Consider the following 17,325-nt stretch of genomic DNA (forward strand, 5'->3'; position numbering starts at 1 on the left):
AGAAGACTCCAGAGCGGATGTTGTGGGATTCAGATGCTTTCCCTTATCATCCTTCCAGAGGGCCGAGTTTAGTGTGCTGTGACCCGGGGTTGATCAATTTAAGAAATCATCCTGGGTCAACCTAGCTTTCTGGCTGAAATACCCTTTCTTCTTTGGAGTGATAGCGCGACCAATCCTAATGGAACTTCTGCATTGGCAAAAGCCACAGTTATGGAACATGTCTAACTGGAATGATGGGCTGATGTCTCCATGTGCTTCTGATGCTTGGAGAGGGATGCTAGTGAAAGAACCATCCTCACCCAGTATGTGTGCCACCAGGTGAGGCTCCATCCATGCCCTTTCCATCTTTTCAATATAAAGTGAATCAATTGTTTGCCCATTGATGTAAACTGGAGAAAACTGAGTTAATTTCCTTCTTGGGTCTTGGGCTTCTCAAAGTAAATGACTTTAAGCTCACTCTATGGCAATAATCAGACTGTTCAAAGTGGTTCAAGCTGCTTTTCACTAGGGTCTTTAGTTCTCTACCAAGCTAACTTTGTCACTAAAGGGTTCTGTCAACATAGAATAGAATTAGGGGGGAATACCTGTAGGAAAATAGTTACATACTTGCTTTCAAGACATTAGTGCAACCAAAGTCAAAGGTCCTGAAATATAAACTGTGCTACTTATTTCTACTCATTGTCTGAGTATTTAGAGGGGGATCCTTTTATGAGTGGTGGAACCAAGTTCTGGTGACACTTTGATTTCTAGTGGTTGTTTTTATTCTTTAGAAAGGTTCAGTGCAGGTGGAAGAAAATGTTGGAAGGACTAAAGACTATGGAAGAAGAAAAGGAAGATGTGCAAAACTTTAATTTCCGACAATCACTGTCTCCATTCTAATTTGTGTCTCTTTACTGCAGTATGGAGTGACTGAGTATGTCCTCCTGATGAAAGTCTCTCCGTAGTCAGAACTGATGTCACTTGTCCATACATTTCACAGGACATATAGACATCCTTATGAAAGCGGTTTCCTGTGTTTCTGAATTAATATATGTAAAGCACTTGGAAAAGTGCCCAGCAAATACTAAGCACCACGGAAACGTTAGGGTTCTTATACTGTTATTATTATTCAGTCTCATCTTCCTAGCTAGGTATAAATTCCTTGTAAATGAAGATCTCACCATCTTTCTCATTCTTAAAAATTTGTTAACATGATTAAGTCCTAACGTGATAACGACCTTGGACAAGCCACTTCCCCTTTGCGAGCTCAAGTTGAACCACATAGAGATTGTGAGTCAAGTCCAATCTGAGTCCACAAACCCAATTTAGCCCCCAGTGTTTACAAGCCACTGCCCTGCGCCTTATGCCCTTTTTATAGTAGAAGTATCAAAATGAACAGGTATTCAAAACCCCAAGTAGGCGTGAGACCGTAGAAGCAATTGACACCCACCATCCAGCTGTGGGTATGGAAGAGACTCCAAGGCGATGCCCACTCTCCGCCACCTCAATGCTACTCGCAGCGATGCTTTCCTCTCTGCCCCGTGCTCGGACTACCGGCCCCACTGGGCGCAGAGGGTCAGCATCTGGAGCAGGGCCACGGGGTGCAGCCGGGATGTGAGGCTGCGACCCCGGGGGCGCGGGGAGTAGGTCTAGGAGGCTCTGGGCCCGTCCCACCGCCGGTTCTCGGCTGCCCAATCAGGGCGCGGCTCGGGCGCGAGCTGCGGCCAATCAGGAGCTGCGGGAGCGGCTGCCGGAGCCGGCGGGCGCGGAGCGAGCCCGGAGTCAGGAGCCGGCGGCGGCGCTGCGACCCGGAGGGAGCGCAGCGAGAGCAGTGCGGCCGGGGTCCAAGGGGGGAGCCCGGCGCCAGCCCAGCAGGCTCTGCCGCCGCTACCTTTCGGTCGATACTTGGGTCCCTGCGGGCGGCGTCACAGGTAAGCGCGCTCCGCAGAGGGAGGGCGAGCGTGCGGGCGCGAGAGGGGCCCCTCAGGTGGCGCGGGCTGGGGGCCGGCCGGCCGCGAGGTCCTAGCGCCGCGGGTGCTGCCCGATCCCCTCGTGCCCCAGCGCCGGCTTCTGCCAGAGTCCCAGGGAGGCGCGACATTTCCAAACGCCGCGGGCGTACCGGAGTGGGAGGAGGGGAGGTGAATCCGTCTAAGGCGGCGGGGGTGAGAGGAGAAGACACCTGCGACCCCCGCACCCATACTCAGACACCGTTTGCCAACGCGCGTCTTCCCCAAGATCTGGGTCCTCAGTACGACTTCATTGGCCTGAGTGGGGAGGCGACAACAGGTGTCCTTGGGGACCGTGCCTCTCCCCCACCCACCCACCCACGCTTGAAATCCCGATCTTGGCGTTCCTCCCCACCTTCGGGGTGTCGGGAGACAGGACCCCAGCCAGGCCTCTCAGGCGCGCTGCCCGCTGGACAGCGCCCAGAAGCGTCCTGGACCCGGCGGACCCCGGGTTTGGATGGAGTTTCTCCCGCCTGTTGCCAAGCAATTTGCCGGACACCCGCCTCTCGCTGGGATGAAGAGTTGAAGTGGTGTGTGTGTGTGTGTGTGTGTGTGTGTGAGAGAGAGAGAGAGAGAGAGAAAGAGAGAGAGAGAGAGAGAGAGAGAGAGAGAGAGAGAGAGAGAGAGAGAGAGCGCGGGAGGGAGGGAGGGAGGGAGGGAGGGAGAGAAAGAGAGAAAGAGAAAGAGTGGCAGCCCTTACTGAAAGCAGTTGCCTGAGGGCTCTGAGTGAATCTTTAGCCGTGGTCTTGGGCAGCTACTGGCCCCTGCCTCGCTCTCTCTTTCTCTTAGGCGGGTCCTTCATGCTCTCTGTGCCCCACTCTTCTAATCTGTAAGTGGCAATAATGATTGCACCCACCCGACAGCGTTGTTTTGAGGATTAAATGAGGCAATGCCTGAAAAACACCCAGCACAGCGCTAAAGACTCAATGAACGCTGGCGTTTATTATTTCCTGTACGGAGTGGATGGTCTTTTAAAGAGTAAATCAGACGTGTCCCAACCGGCCCAGCAACCAACTGGTGTTCTGAAGCGCTTTCTACACTGGAAGGGCAAAACATGCTATTAATGTTACTGATGGTATCGTTTAAAGGTAATGTATCCCTAGAGGGGATAAAAAGGCGCTCCACTGGAATGGTGACAAATAAATGGATTCCAGCTAGTATCTTAGAAAACCTTTGTAATCCCTGAAAAAATGGATATGACTGTTGTGTGAAGAGAATATCATGGTATTTGGTTGAATGCTTCTCTTTCATTCGGATGGCTGAATTGGGGCGGGGGATGTGAAGGTTCTTGTACTTTCTACCCCTCTAAAGTTTAAAAAGAGGGAGAGGAATGGGGGAGGGGTGTGCAGGGGGTTGGGGACGGGGGAGAAAGTCTAACCACACTATAAAATGCCATCTCCAGAAACCTAAACTTGCAGTTAACACTGTAGTTGTTCCCATGTCTGACCTGGACAGTCTGGTTCAGTTCTTTGCCTCTGTGTCACTTTCCTTTTCTTATTTAGTCTGAAAAGTCAAACATTTGGCACCATTCTTTTTCCTTTTTGAAACCTAAAATATCAATATGTAGCAGACTTGTTTGGAATTCTGAACCTTCTGCTGCTTCACCTCCTACCCTGTGACAAACCTAAAGGACCTTCCCAAAGGTTCTTTAGGGCAATCCCAGTGAGAATCTGCTTGTCTTACCACAGCACACTACCCCATAGCTGGGGGGGGAGGTGGGGGAAGGCACAAAGTGCCCCAGTTCTCTTAGGGTTTCCAGGGCCATTCCCTGGAGCCTTAAATATAAATACATCCACTTAAAGAAAGTGATTATCTTCTCAGGGTGTAGGAAGCCCACTTCCAGATGCAAATCTTTCAAGTGTCAAATTAATTAGATACTTTCAGTTGTTGATAAGGAGACCTATACTCTCTCTACTACTAGAGTGGGAGGATCTGAAAGCTTGCTGCTAGTGTGTGGGGGGGGGGGGCAGGGAAAAGATCTCTCAGTTCAGAGCCAGACCCACACCTGGTGAGAAATCTATCTCTGTGGCTGATGGCTGCGAAACCTGGACAAGTTTGCTTCTCTGAGCTAAAGTCTCCCATTCTGTAAAATGAAGGCTCAATTCCGCACCCCCACTCCCCCTCCCGCTTCGGGCGGCAGCTCACGGCAGCTCTCTGCTGGCTGCCGGCCACTCACGAAACCTCAGTGTTAGGAGCACCGCACTCCAACCACCTGAGCCACCAGGCCGGCCCCCCATTATTTTTTTTTAAGAGGAGTTTTTCTAAGGATGCTAATGAATGGACAGCCCCTAGCATAATTCCAGGGGCAGAGTTACAGGTCTGTAGCATCCAGAGGAGATCCTAAAGGTGAATGATACCTGGGAAAGAAACAAAAGACTTGATTAAGGGGTTAACACCTGAACGGAGTGTAGAATGATGAGCCAGTCTTTTGTGCAGATAAGAGTGAGGTGGGATTGGAAGAAAGGGTGGAGCAGAGGAGAGAAGACATTCCAGACAAAAAGAATACGGGAGATCAAAAGTGCTCTAATAGTCATTTTAGGCTAACTAACAAATAACCCCCGACTCTCAGTGACTTGCAACAGCAAAGGTTTACTTCTCACTTATGCTGCATGTCCATTGTAAGTTAGTTGTGTTTCTACTTCTCATCTGTTTTCACTCTGGGATCCACTGAGGCTTTAAAAACAGCTTCTTTCTGGGACAATACCGATCTCATTCTGGGGAAAGGGAAGAAAGAAAACATGACAGAACAAATACGGCACTTAATGTCTTCTCAGAAATAGACAACACTTCAGCTCTTATGCTATTGGCCAAGGTAAATCACATGGCCAAACATGATGTCAATAGTGTGGGAAAGTATAAACCTCCTGCAGACAGTGAGGTCTGGCCAAGTAGGTGGGGAAGCACAGAAGGAAACAAAGCCAGAGAAGTGGCCCAGAGGCAGATGATTAAGGGCTACATTATGTGTCAGGGGGTTGAGAATTTATCCTGTGGGCAGGGAGCAGCCACTGAAGGGTTTTAAGTTAGAGTTTAACACAATCAGATTTTCAGGCTGAGTGTACATCTCTCGTGGTGACGAGGGGAGATTGAAATGGATGGGACTAAAGGCAAGAGATGATGAGGGCCTGAACTAACACAGCAGCCTCAGATCTCTCACTGTCACATGACTTGAGATTCCAATACTAGAAAATGATTCATTTGGCACTTGAGTGGCTTGTCTTGTTTACAAGTCCTCTCCTAAAATGCACGTGCTCTCTCATCTGAGAGTCATTATTTTATAATATCTAAAGCCGCAGTTCTCAAACTTTAGTGTGCCTCAGCATCACCTGGAGGGCTGACAAAACACAGATTTCTGGGCGTCTTCCCGCAGAGTTCCTGGATCAGTGGGTGTGTGGTGGGCCTGGGAATCAGCTTTTCTGACAAGTGCTCAGGTGATGCCGATGCTGGTGGTCCAAAGACCACACTTTGAAAACCATTGAACTCAAAGGAGAAGATAAGACATGGTTGAGGGAAAGATCTGAATAGAAGGGCCTAATGGAAAGAGGAAAAAGTCTGGAAGGTCTCAAGCAGTCTCCATGTGGCAGATTTGCTGAAGGCCAACTCCAGCCATGAGCAGTGGGGTCTGTAAGAGTGACTGAGTCTCTCGGTTTATATTAAATTGCAGATGCAGTGCTCATAGTGAGGAAATGAAAACTCGAGTTCACAGAATTTGAGTACAAGAAGAGTACAAGTGCTGCTTTTATTCTCTCCCTTTGTCACTCTGTCCTGACTCGCCGTCCTGTCACTGAGCACACACCCTTTTTGCCTGGCTCCAGACCTTTCAGTCCTGTCAGTGTGTTCCAAACCTGATCCATCACATTTCTTGTCGTCCCAGTTTTAATTTCTTCTGGAACTGGGTTTGCTCACTGGATAGACATTTGGCTGAATTTTAAATAGGCAGACCAAGAAATTTCTCACTTCACTGGAGGTCACCTTCGTGAGTACACATCTGTGCCATGTGATCATGCAAATTGTGATCAACCCCCTCCAAGATAAGTAACCCCATGAGAAACCAAGATCATCCATGGTTTCGCTTATACCAATGGGTGGAGCAAGTCACAACAATTCCCTTAACTGTGACTCACCACTCCTGAAATGAGACAGCATTCCAAAAATGGATGTTAAGGAGAAAACATGTTGGTGTGTACAACATGACACAAGAAATAAAGCATAGTGAGGATTTCTTTTTACTGTATGTTTCTCAATCCTGGATGTGGCAGAAGTTTGAACTCTATCAGGGTCCAGCTAATCAGTGATATGCCTGCCCAGCAGACATCATGTGAATGCATGAAATACTTTCATGGTCAACATTTTGAATGTTGGCTAGCAGGTTAAAATATTTGTTTCAAGGTGGGATGAGTGTAAATTAGTTTATTGGGGTGTGGATAGAATACGAGATCTGACAATTAAGTTTGCGAACACATCCTAGAAAAAGTGCTGCATACTTCATTGGTGAATATCACTACGGTCACCTTCAAAGTACTTCCCTTGGGAAGCTATGCACCAATGCCAGTGCCTAGTCCATCCTTCAAAGCAATTTTGGAACTCTTTTTCTGGAATGGCCATCAGAGCTGCCGTCGTAATACCCTTGATGTCCTGAATGTCATAAAAATGCCTTCCTTTCAATATTTCCTTTATCTTTGGGTAAAGAAAGAAGTCATTGAGCCAGATCAGGTGAGTAGGGAGGGTGTTCCAATACAGTTATTCATTTATTGGCTAAAAACTCCCTCACAGACAATGCCATGTGAGCTGGTGCGTTGTCGTGACGCAAGAGCCATGAATTATTGGTGAAAAGTTCAGGTCATTTTCATCTAACTTTTTCACGCAGCCTTTTCAGCACTTCCAAATAGTAGACTTGGTTAACTGTTTATCCAGTTGGTACAAATTCATAATGAATAATCCCTCTGATATCAAAAAAGCTTAGCAACATCGTTGCAACAAGTTCTCGAACATAATTGTCAAACCTTGTGTACTAGAAATTCTATACATATTTAATTTGTATAAAATAAGAAATGTCTCGGTGGACCCAAGCTATAAAACCAAGTGAGTGAGATTTGAAAGGACCCTTTTCTTAACTGAGATTTGACAGAAACAAATGGCACCGTCAAGGTGTGCTCTTTGAGACAGGAGAATTCCCTAGCATTCTGCTTACTGCCAGAGGTGGACGAGAAAGCTTAGAGCCAGAACCTCTGTCCTGAGGCCAACTGCATTGATCCGATCTGTCTGTTTCTTTTTCTGGATAATTTTGCATGACTTTTCCCTTCTTCCTGCAGGCTGGGCCTTAGTGCTACATTCCCTTGGTCAATTCTCAATCTCAGGTCTCCAGGAAACGTGGTCTAAAGTTTCAAAGATGCAGCAGATAAAACCTTAGACCTGAGTGAGAGCCAGGAGGGATTAAAAATGCTGAACATACTCGTATTTGTTAGAAAGTGTTACAATTCCATAGCATTTATACAGCAATTTGATATTTAAGAAATATACATATCAAATCACTAGATAAATAGTATCCTCTCTGCATACTATTGAATTCATGCTATCATATATATATTGAATTAATTGAATTTGAATTTATATTGAATTAATGCTATCAGATATTTTTTTCACATCTCTACAAATTTCAGGAGATAGGTTTCTAGTGCTATTGCTGTCTTTCTGAAATGCAATAACTTGGGAAAAGTTGGCCAGAATTCTGAAGATAGATAATAGAAGGGCAGGATTGAAAACTCAAAGTCCCTTGGATTCTTTTGCGGAGCCCCAGCTGGCTCCATACTAACCTGGACTGTGCTGCCAGACGGCCTCACTAACAGGCAAGAGATGGGCCAATGTTCTTTGTGAGATGTAGTCACAGTGAGGAGTGTGAAGCTACTGTGCAGATTGTTCATGGCCCAGGAAAATCTTTGGAAGGTGCCTTCACGTGAATGTCATAGCGCGTCTTCTGGGCGCATGGCTCTCAGGAGATGTTATGAGGAATGCAGAGAAGTGTAATAATGCTTCGTCTTCTGACACAGCCTCTAACCAGAGAGAGAAAGGGCCAAATATTTATGCAGAATTAATAACAGGTAACTACCAATGAAGCCAACACTAGGCAGATCATCCAAGGGGGCATCACGTGCTGTGAATTCAGAGACAGACGTCTTTCTGAGGTGGTGCTGGGCTGGGAAGGGTCATGGAGGTGCAGCTGCACTGGATTGCAGGTACAGGTAAGATTTAGATGGAGCACTGGTTTTTCAGGAATGAACCTAAGTTTACTGTGGTTCTAATGAGCACAGGCTTGTTCGAGGTTTGTGACTAGACATCTGGAGTAAAAGCGTCAAGTAGGAGAGGGGAAGGGAAGTCTGAGCTGCTTCCCCCGCCCATTCTTGCGCCTCTCCCCTCCCCCACTCCTGTTCAAGTGTTTTTTTCTCCGTCTAGTTATGTAGGACACAGCTCCCTGGCCCCTGCTGGTGTTATGAGCCTTGCGCCCCCTCACCCCTGAGGCAGCAGGTTGCCCGTTGGCTGCTCTCAGCGGATCATGGTACGTCTTGCTGGCTGCCAGCGCTCACAATTGCTGCCGGCCGCTCACGATGGCCACTGGCCACTCATGCTGGCCATCAGTGGCTCATGGTAGCACACGGTAGCCCACCACAGCACACACCGACCTCCGGCTGCTCACAGCAGCCCAGCTCCAGGGAGAGCCGTTGTTCACAATCTTAGCTGTAGAGGGCGCAACTCATTGGCCCTTGTGGGAAACAAACCAGCGACCTTGGTGTTAGGAGCTCAGCGCTCCAACCACCTGAGCCGCTCTGGCCCTAGTCTGAGCTTCTTAAAGTCTTTCTTTCTTGACTGTCATCTACGCAACCAATCCAAATATTCTGCCTGCCTGTATCACCTCCTGACAAACAAAGCCATTGTGTGATGCACTAGCAGATGAGTAACACCGGACTTCAGATTGACGTTAACATGTTCACTTTATTAATAGGTAAGCACTTTGGAGCTAAGGATGTCAAACCTCTTTATAAATAAAATCTAATCCTATCATAAACTCTGTCAAACTGGCAGGCAGCAGGTCTCTCTCCATGGCAAAATGACCTCAGAAGGTCAAGTGACTTGTTTAAAGTCATGCAGGAATCCCCTGGCACTTCTGCGTTCACTGGTCCCACTTCCCCTGACATTTGGTGGTGTCCAGCTTCCATTGCTTCACAGATCTGCATAGGGATGGTGGCACTGAGAACTTGGGGCCCTGGACATCTAGTTAGCATTTTCTTTATCTACGTGTACCTTATACCACATGGGGGGGCCCTCAGTTGTAACCCCAAAAGGTCCTTGTTACTTTTGGTTTGAGGATAAGATAATTACACCCTTCTCTTTCAGGCTTAACCCTGGCTCTCTTGAGAGACAGTCCCATTTTCATGCTGTGGGTCTGTGCAAACACACCATCTGAATGAAATAGCATTCTTGGCACTTTTCATGCCAAATGCCAACCAATATAGCAGGTCTATCAGTGGCTTCCAATCTGCCTGAACTTTGAAGCGAGACACTAGACCCACCAGCTTGATAGGATCACTCCATTGGCTGCCTTCCTTCTGAAGTTAGCTAATTGCTTTAAAAAAAAAAAAGTGAGTTGTTTTGAATGAAAACAGATTTTACTTCTCTGTTTGCTTTAGAAACTGAATATATTTGTCTGTCTTTCCTGACTTAAGGTTTTAAAAGATAAAAATTATAATGTTATGATTAAGTAGGTAAGGCTAGAGTGATTCATAGATGGTGAGCTTATTGAGTTATGTATAGTTTAAATGTATATTGGGTCAACCCACAGCCGTCAAAAATACAGTTTTACTTGTGCATTTACTTGGGGTCCTGGACAGCTAGTTAGGATTTTCTCTAGCTATATTATACCCCATGGGGGCCCTCAGTTGTAATCTTGTTACTTTTAATTTGAGGGTGAGATAATTATACCCTTCTCTTTCAGGCCTAACCCTGGCTCTCTTTGAAAGAAGGTATCAAGATTTAATTTTTTTCTACATTGTTCCTTGTCCCTATATTTCCCTTGATTTCAGGCTCTGAATAGTTAAGACGTCTGAAAAATTTTATTATTGGATTTATCAAAATCACTATTAATAGCTATCATTCATTGAGTTTTACTGTGTTCCAGGTCCTCTGCTAGCAGTTTTCACCATATTATCTCACTTAATTTCTACCTCAACTCTGTAAGGTCAGGAAGAGTAGCATATCATTTTACAAATTACTTATCTCACTTGTAAGTAATTTGTCAAACATTGTAGCAGACCTGGGATCTGAACCCTTCAGTGTAATCTCTTAGCTCTAAAACCAGTGCTCCATCTAAATCTTACCTTTACCTACAATCCAGTGCAGCTGCACCTCCATGAAACTTTCCAGTCCAGCACCACCTCAGAAAGATGTTTGTCTTTGAATTCACAGCACGTGATGCCCCCTTGGATGATCTGCGTAGTGTTGGCTTCATTGGTATTTACCTGTTATTAATTCTGCAACTGTATCTGGAAATGGAAGGAAAAGTGCTCTGCTGAGTTAACGGGCTCTGTCCTCTCTGGCCACACCCACAGGGATCCTGGTGGAAGGAAAACTGTCTGCTTTTGCTGTCAGTTCACAGCGGTCAGCAGGACTGTTGAAGCACACTTCCTTCTCTTCTTTGCACTATCTCTTCCTCCTTAACATTTTTGTTATAAAGGATCATCTAAAAAGGGGGTGGTTTGGGGAGTGGACATCTACTTGAGTGAATTCAGCGTGTCTCTCAGTCACTCACCGTCAGGCTGTGCCATCTGCAGCAGCTCCCCCAGCTGTGCCATCCACCATCACACTCTCGGGCCCTGGAGCTCACGTGCTCTGCTGTTGGTTGGTGCTCAGTTCCTGATCCCTGAGTGGGCCGTGGGGAAGCAACTCCAAGGACGTCAGTCATTTGCTGTCACACAGTACACTCTGCTGGGTGACTTACTTGGCTGGTCACAGCACAGGGCTCACCGGACCAAGGGCTTTGATCTCCTGTCCTGTGGTTGCCTCTTGTGAAGAAGACAGAGAATGTGCATCCAATCCTGGCAGGGCACTTGGCAGAGGTGGTTCCTGGCCCTAAGAAAGCCAGATGAGACAGTAGGTTCACTGATGCACTTAGAGGAGATAAGTACGTCTCATGGATGGAGGAGCGTGGTGAAGTGGTTAAGAGCACAGACTCAGGAGCCGGACTGTCTTGGGCATTATTTAAACTCCCTCAGTTTCCTTATCTAAATACATGGGATAATAGTACCTACCTCATAGAGTTCTTACGAGGATTGCACAATGTATTTGATTAAATGAGTTATAAAGCACTATGAGATCAATGTCGGGGTTGCTCCAAAAGACGCATTAGGGCTTATGTTCAGGGGATGTTATCCTGAAAAATCATGTTAGGGCTTATTTTCCGGTTACGTCTGATTTTCGGGGAAACACAGTAAGTGTTTATCAAATCACACATAAAAATAAAGCGATCAGCTGTGTAGGTAGACAATGCTATGATAAAAGAAGCTTACTAATTGCTTTAGTAAACGTACGCAGGATGACTTACGTGCAAATGAAATCTTACTAAGTCTACTAGGGGAATTTGCCATTTGATTTGTTTTTTTAATTAATTGTTTTTTCATTTACAGTTGACATTCAATATTACATTAGTTTCAGGTGTACGGTGTTAGTGGTTAGACATTTATATAACTTACCCCAATCAGTCTAGTACCCACCTAGCACCATAGTTATTACACTATTAGGGAATTTGCAATTTTAAAAAATCATATGAGAATTATGTTTGCAAAGTGCCTTTTTGTAAAGTGAACATGAGAGAAACAGTGTCAGGGGAAGCCCAGGGTGACTTGATGGTTTTGACCAGGGCTACTGGAAAGCTAGAGCGGCCGTCATCTCCGGTGGAAAAGGATTCTAGTAGAGTCGTTTTGGGGGGGGGGAGGAGTAGGTGTACAATTGTGGGTGTCTTCAGTCTGAGAGGCCCGTTAGACACTGAAGTGAAGGTGCTCTGTGGGCATCAGCAAGCGTCAGGTGAGAAGTCAGGGCTGGAGACGTCCCTGTACTGATTCCAGCTACAGATGGGATCTAAGCCGTGAGGGCTGGAAGTGGCCCCAGAAGAGGAGTCCTGGGGCAGAACCAGGGGGCATTCCAGCTCCAGTGGAAAAGTCAAGCCAGCTCTAGTTTTCTAGTTCTTTTCTTCGCTTCACCAGTGTAAAATGAAGTGTGTCCCTATTTGATGCTGGCATTTTCTTTGGATAGTTTATCATTTGAGCTCTGTAATGCTTGGACTTCAGTTAAGAGACTAGAGTCAGATGACACTTGACCTCTTCCTAGCTGCGTGCTTTTGGGCAAGCTACTTACTCTCTGAGACTCAGTTTTTATCTTGAGATGGGCACTGGTAGTAAATATGCCCATCTCAGAGGCTGAGGGGTCAGTGAGTGCAGCTGTTGTTTTTTCCAAGCTGGTGGAAATTTCCCACCATGTATGCCTATTCTCTTTACTTCCTCAACCTGAAATGCCAGAAAGATAATTAGTGCTATGAAGCTGGTCCTCGGTTTGTCACTGTAAAGTTCTCCCTGTTCATCCAGTGTGTGAGGATTGGGGAGCGGTGACAGCTCACACATTTTAAAGCCCTTTGAATTTTCCCTGAACTGGAAACCACATGTTAATTCAGCCCATACTGCTACTATTTTCCGTCTTTTTATTAAAAATAAAAGACGGTGGTTAAGGAGATACTGCAATAAATTCCACACACATAGGTCAGCCACTTATGCTTCCTCTGTAATTGAAACACTACATCCAGAGATCAAGTCTGGCCTGTGTCTGGCAATTGGTACATGAATCACAGACGCACAAGCATTCAGAGACCTGAAAATTGAAACGTAGAAAAAACGGATTTCCCTGGCAATGACAGTGTTTCAATATTGTATAAACTAACCTCGTATGTGTTCTTTACCACTGTGAGCTAGGTAAGAAGGTTCTCACTCTTTTCTAATAAACAAACTGATCCTCCCTACTGCTTTAAATTCAAGTTCTACGCTTGGTTGGAAAATGCATCTAAGACACTCGATTTCACTCGGCAAATAATATGATTCTGAATCTGTGTTTTAAAAAAGTCTCCCTCTCAAAGCCAAAGAATACAGAGATATGGAGGCTCAAATGCTGGTCTTGTGTCTCAATTCTCTAATTAGTATGTCTGCTGTGTTGCAGTTATGGCTTCTATGCCTCGAATTTGTGGCTTTTCTGTTTTACAAGAGTTACTGTCAGGGAGATGTCTACCAAAAAGAAATACTACTATTAGTGGTGGCGGGACCAAATATACGTTAACGGTGTGGTTGGTTTCTGAATCTCTACTAGAATTTTTCAGAAGCCTTTTCCAGATGGAGGTGGGTGGTGTGAGGGCTGAAAGCAAACATTAGAAATACGAAAGTAGAAAAATTAATAGGAAAGAGCTTCCAGTGATTAAAATTTTCGTTCTGGCCTTTCAGGTTGAGGAAGTAAAGAGAATAGGCATAAACTGTGGGAAATTTCCACCCGCTTGGAAAAAACAATAGAATAAATACTTCTTAGCCATGAGATGAGAGCCCAGGGAGTCACAAGGTCAAAGGATCCTGTCCCATTTGTCTGTGGTGACAGCCTCCCCCTCCAAAAAAGGAATGCCTCACCCTTACACAATAGAACTGTCCCTGGGAAGCTGAAAAGGTACATGCAAAGAGAATTTTTAGAAATCATATCTCTTCAGAAGTACACCAGTCGTTATGCTATATTTTCCAAATTTTCCTTAGTGAGAGTGTTCCCCTTTTTAAATTCAATGTATACGAATAGATGTATAGGTATGTAGATATAAATTAGAAAAATAAATTTAAATGAAGGAAATACAGTAGGAGTGTGGAAATGGGTGAATTGTCACCATTTGAAGGTGTTAAGTTGCTTACATTTTTTAATAATCTGGGGCATTATTTTGTCCTGCAAGTCATACCACTTCCTGACATACCTGCTCTCTAAATTTACAATCTATAGAGAAGTACCCGGTGTCAGCAGTGCCTGCCACCCACCAAAATCCAAGACCCTGCTCTGTGAAAGCAGAGTCAGCCCTCAGCCAACAGTTAGTTACTTGGCTGCCACACTGTGCCAAGCCCACCCAGCGTATCCCTGTTCCTGGCGGCTGCCCCTGGCAGTTGGAGACACCCACGTGCCTTCCCTTCAGTCAGCAGACATGAACTTGGGATGTTTTTTGTTTAGGAGGGGCCTGCTTCATGAGGGTAACGTTGTGATCAGCAGAGTCCTGCTGCGGCCGCAGCCCCTGAGGCCCACTGTGGCGTCTTAGTGTTTGGCTGGGTTGTTTTGGTTTTACGCTTGTGTGTCTGTTTTGTTGGGGCTATAGGGAGGGGAGGGATTCTTAGAAAAGGGAAGGAGATATCCTCCACGTTACTGAAAACGGAAATAAGGAATTATCAGTTCAGGGTCAGTAGAAGCCACAGTGCCTGGTTTCCTTCTGCTGCATGCCTCTGGAATGATTCTGTTTTGTTTGGAAAGATCTAAAAGTGACGTGAGCTGGAGAAATTGCTGTAGGGGGGAGCTTTGAACAGGGAGTCCAGAGGTCCCCAGGGGATTCACCAAGGGGCTTTGGGAAAGATGTCTGTGAGACACCTAAAATTATTATAAATAATGTTGCATGTATGTGTATTTTCTTGGAGATGAGTGTCTCTGGCTCAAATCATATCTCAAAGAGATCCAGAAAGCCATACTTTTTCAAAAAAATATTAAGAACCAGTCCCAGGGGAAGTTTGAGTTGTGCATCTTGGCCTTGGCCCTAACTAGAGAACTCTTCCCGATGGATGACATGTGTATGAGTATATAGTGGAAGTATCAGTATAAGTGTGGAAAACATCTTAGGTGCATCCCCAGAAGCCCATGCTGCAGAAAGATGAAGACGGTTCCCAGTGCCAGAAACCCAGAAACGCACAACCCCTGTTCTTCTGTCTAATGCTTCCTAGCTCCTTCCTCTCTCTCTTGTCCTTGAGCCGACCCAGAGCTCCTTTAGCTGCGTTACCTGAAGAGTTCATTGCTTGAAGTGAACACTGATATCGCCTCTGGGTGCTGAGCAAACCAGGTTGATTTTTCCTGCAATGGAAGGTTGAATTTGACTTGACCTCCATGACGGTGACAAGAGAAGGCGTTTGTAGTGAGCTCCCAGGAGCTGTTTATCCTGTGCCCAGTATGTTAATGTTGACCTTCCCACCCTTGGTTCTTCTTTCTCCTCATGTTGTACACTCTCGCTGGGTGACCTATTCCAAACCCTTGCCTCAGTGACCTGTCAATCTATATTATCAATGCTCATCTCTCTTCTTCTGAGCTCTTGACCTCTCTATTTAACAGGCCCCAGAGACATCTCCCACAGACCCACTAAACTCACGGGGTCTAAAACTGAACTCGTCACATCCCTACCACCCCTCAACCATTCTTCCCCCTGAAGTCCTTTTCGTGGTGAATGGCACAAAAGTTTACCCAGTTTTCCAAGGATCTTTTTCACCCACCCACCACATCACAACTCCCTCAATCTAAATGAGCCACAAATAGACTTTATCCCAGGTCTTGACTATCTTGCATCTTAAATGGCTCATAAAAACCGTCCTTCCTCTTTACCCTTCATCTTGCGATGCCTGATCACTATAATTAATTACTAGCTGATCTTCCCACCCTCCAGTCCACCATCCTCATTGCTTCTGGAATGATATTTCTAAAAGACAATTGAATCATGCTAGATCCTTGTTTAAACTTGTTTAATTGATTTCCTTTGCCTTTATGACAAAACCTGACCTCCTGGCATGGTCTGCTAGGCGCTGTGTGACCTGACTCCTAACCTTCCCAGCCTCCTGTCTTACTACTGTCCTTCTGACTCATTGCATCCGTCAACCTGAATTAGCTATAAGCTCAGAAAACACAACGTGCTTTCCTTCATTTCCTCGTCTCTGTATGAACATAGTGCCTTTATTACAGCTATTCTGAGTGGGGGGGCCTTATAAAAAGCTATTATACTTCAACCTTCCTGGTCATGTGCAAAACAGACTCCTCCTGCTACCTCTGCATCACCCCATCCCTGCCTCCTGCCCCGTTCCTAACACTAACCCTGAATCTCAGGCCTCATTTCTCAGTTCCATCGTCCCCTTACGCTGCACCTTACTCTTATCTACAGATCCTGCTGTATCTCTGATACTTGCTGCAGGGGTTGGGGTCAGTGAAGCTTGGTGTTCAGGCACGGTGTTAGGCACGGGGGAGGTCTGGAGATGTAAGAGCCAGGGATGTCTGTTGCACACACTTTTTGGTGACAAACCATGGTTTTCTATGTTAACACAACTGTTTAGATATGGCTAAGTAAAATGGCATCCTCTAATTGACCATAGGGTATTGTCCTGTTTTGTTCTTATAGGTGCCATACTGCAAGCTTAGAATGTCCTTTATCCCTGCCCCCAGCTAATTTCTGTTCATCTTTCAAGCCACTGCCCAAGTATCACTTCTCCTCAGTTATTCTTCACTGACCCCAAGACTGGGCTAGGTGTCGCTGTGTGTGCTCATGGCACTGCTGGGTGTTCCTGGGGTAGCCCTAATCATGCTCTGTTGTGATTGTCAGTTTATTTGCTGGTCTCCCTGTCTAAGGCAGGATCTGGGTCTTAGTCCTCTCACTGTCCCTGGAATTGCACTAGAATATGCCTAGCAAGAGATGTTCAATGAATGCATGATAAAACGCTTTTGTGGAAGTAGTTTACCGGCTTGGTATTTTATTGGTATTTTATTCTGTTGGAGAACGTGTGAAAACATAGGGCTTCAGACAAGTTAAGTCTATTTCCCATCTTCCAGGTATTTTCAAGGTCTTTGCAAATATGTTTATATTAATTCCAAGTTAATAAATGTGTGGAAAGCAATTGTAGTTTTGCTGTGGTCATTCAGAGAATTTGAGGCAGGGCAGATCCCAGGATCTGGGATCTGGCCCCTCCTCTGAGGTGGGTCAGGTTGTACCGGATAAATTCCAACGTGCTTCCTCCATGAAGCTTGTCACTGGGATTAACCATATGTAAGCTCGTCATTTTTTGCTTTACAAAGCTATATTAAGAGCCATTCAACTTTAAACTGTAATCATGGTTTATTATTAATTCCTTGCAATGGGGTTCCCCGTCCAGCTGCTTGACTCTCTTCCACTAATGCTTGAGGCTTTCCTTCTGTGTAGCCAGCCCTGAGCTTTGGCAATACGGTGAGAAAAAGGGCATAGACATCCATCCCTCCGGGAGCTAGACTCCAGTTAACG

General features: G+C 45.7%; 1 protein-coding gene across 2 annotated transcripts in view; it reads left to right on the top strand.

Annotated features, from left to right (window-relative positions):
* The first annotated feature begins 1,762 nt into the window (after nt 1–1,762).
* Nucleotides 1,763–17,325, top strand: part of STON2 (stonin 2) — a 128,407-nt gene continuing 112,844 nt past the window's right edge. For both annotated transcript variants that reach the window (XM_033109591.1, XM_033109592.1), the window contains exon 1: nt 1,763–1,910. The gene's annotated coding sequence lies outside the window, so the exon portion shown is untranslated. The remainder of the gene's footprint in view (nt 1,911–17,325) is intronic.

The sequence above is a fragment of the Rhinolophus ferrumequinum genome, chromosome 6, assembly GCF_004115265.2.
Source record: "Rhinolophus ferrumequinum isolate MPI-CBG mRhiFer1 chromosome 6, mRhiFer1_v1.p, whole genome shotgun sequence".
Classification (NCBI taxonomy): domain Eukaryota; kingdom Metazoa; phylum Chordata; class Mammalia; order Chiroptera; family Rhinolophidae; genus Rhinolophus; species Rhinolophus ferrumequinum.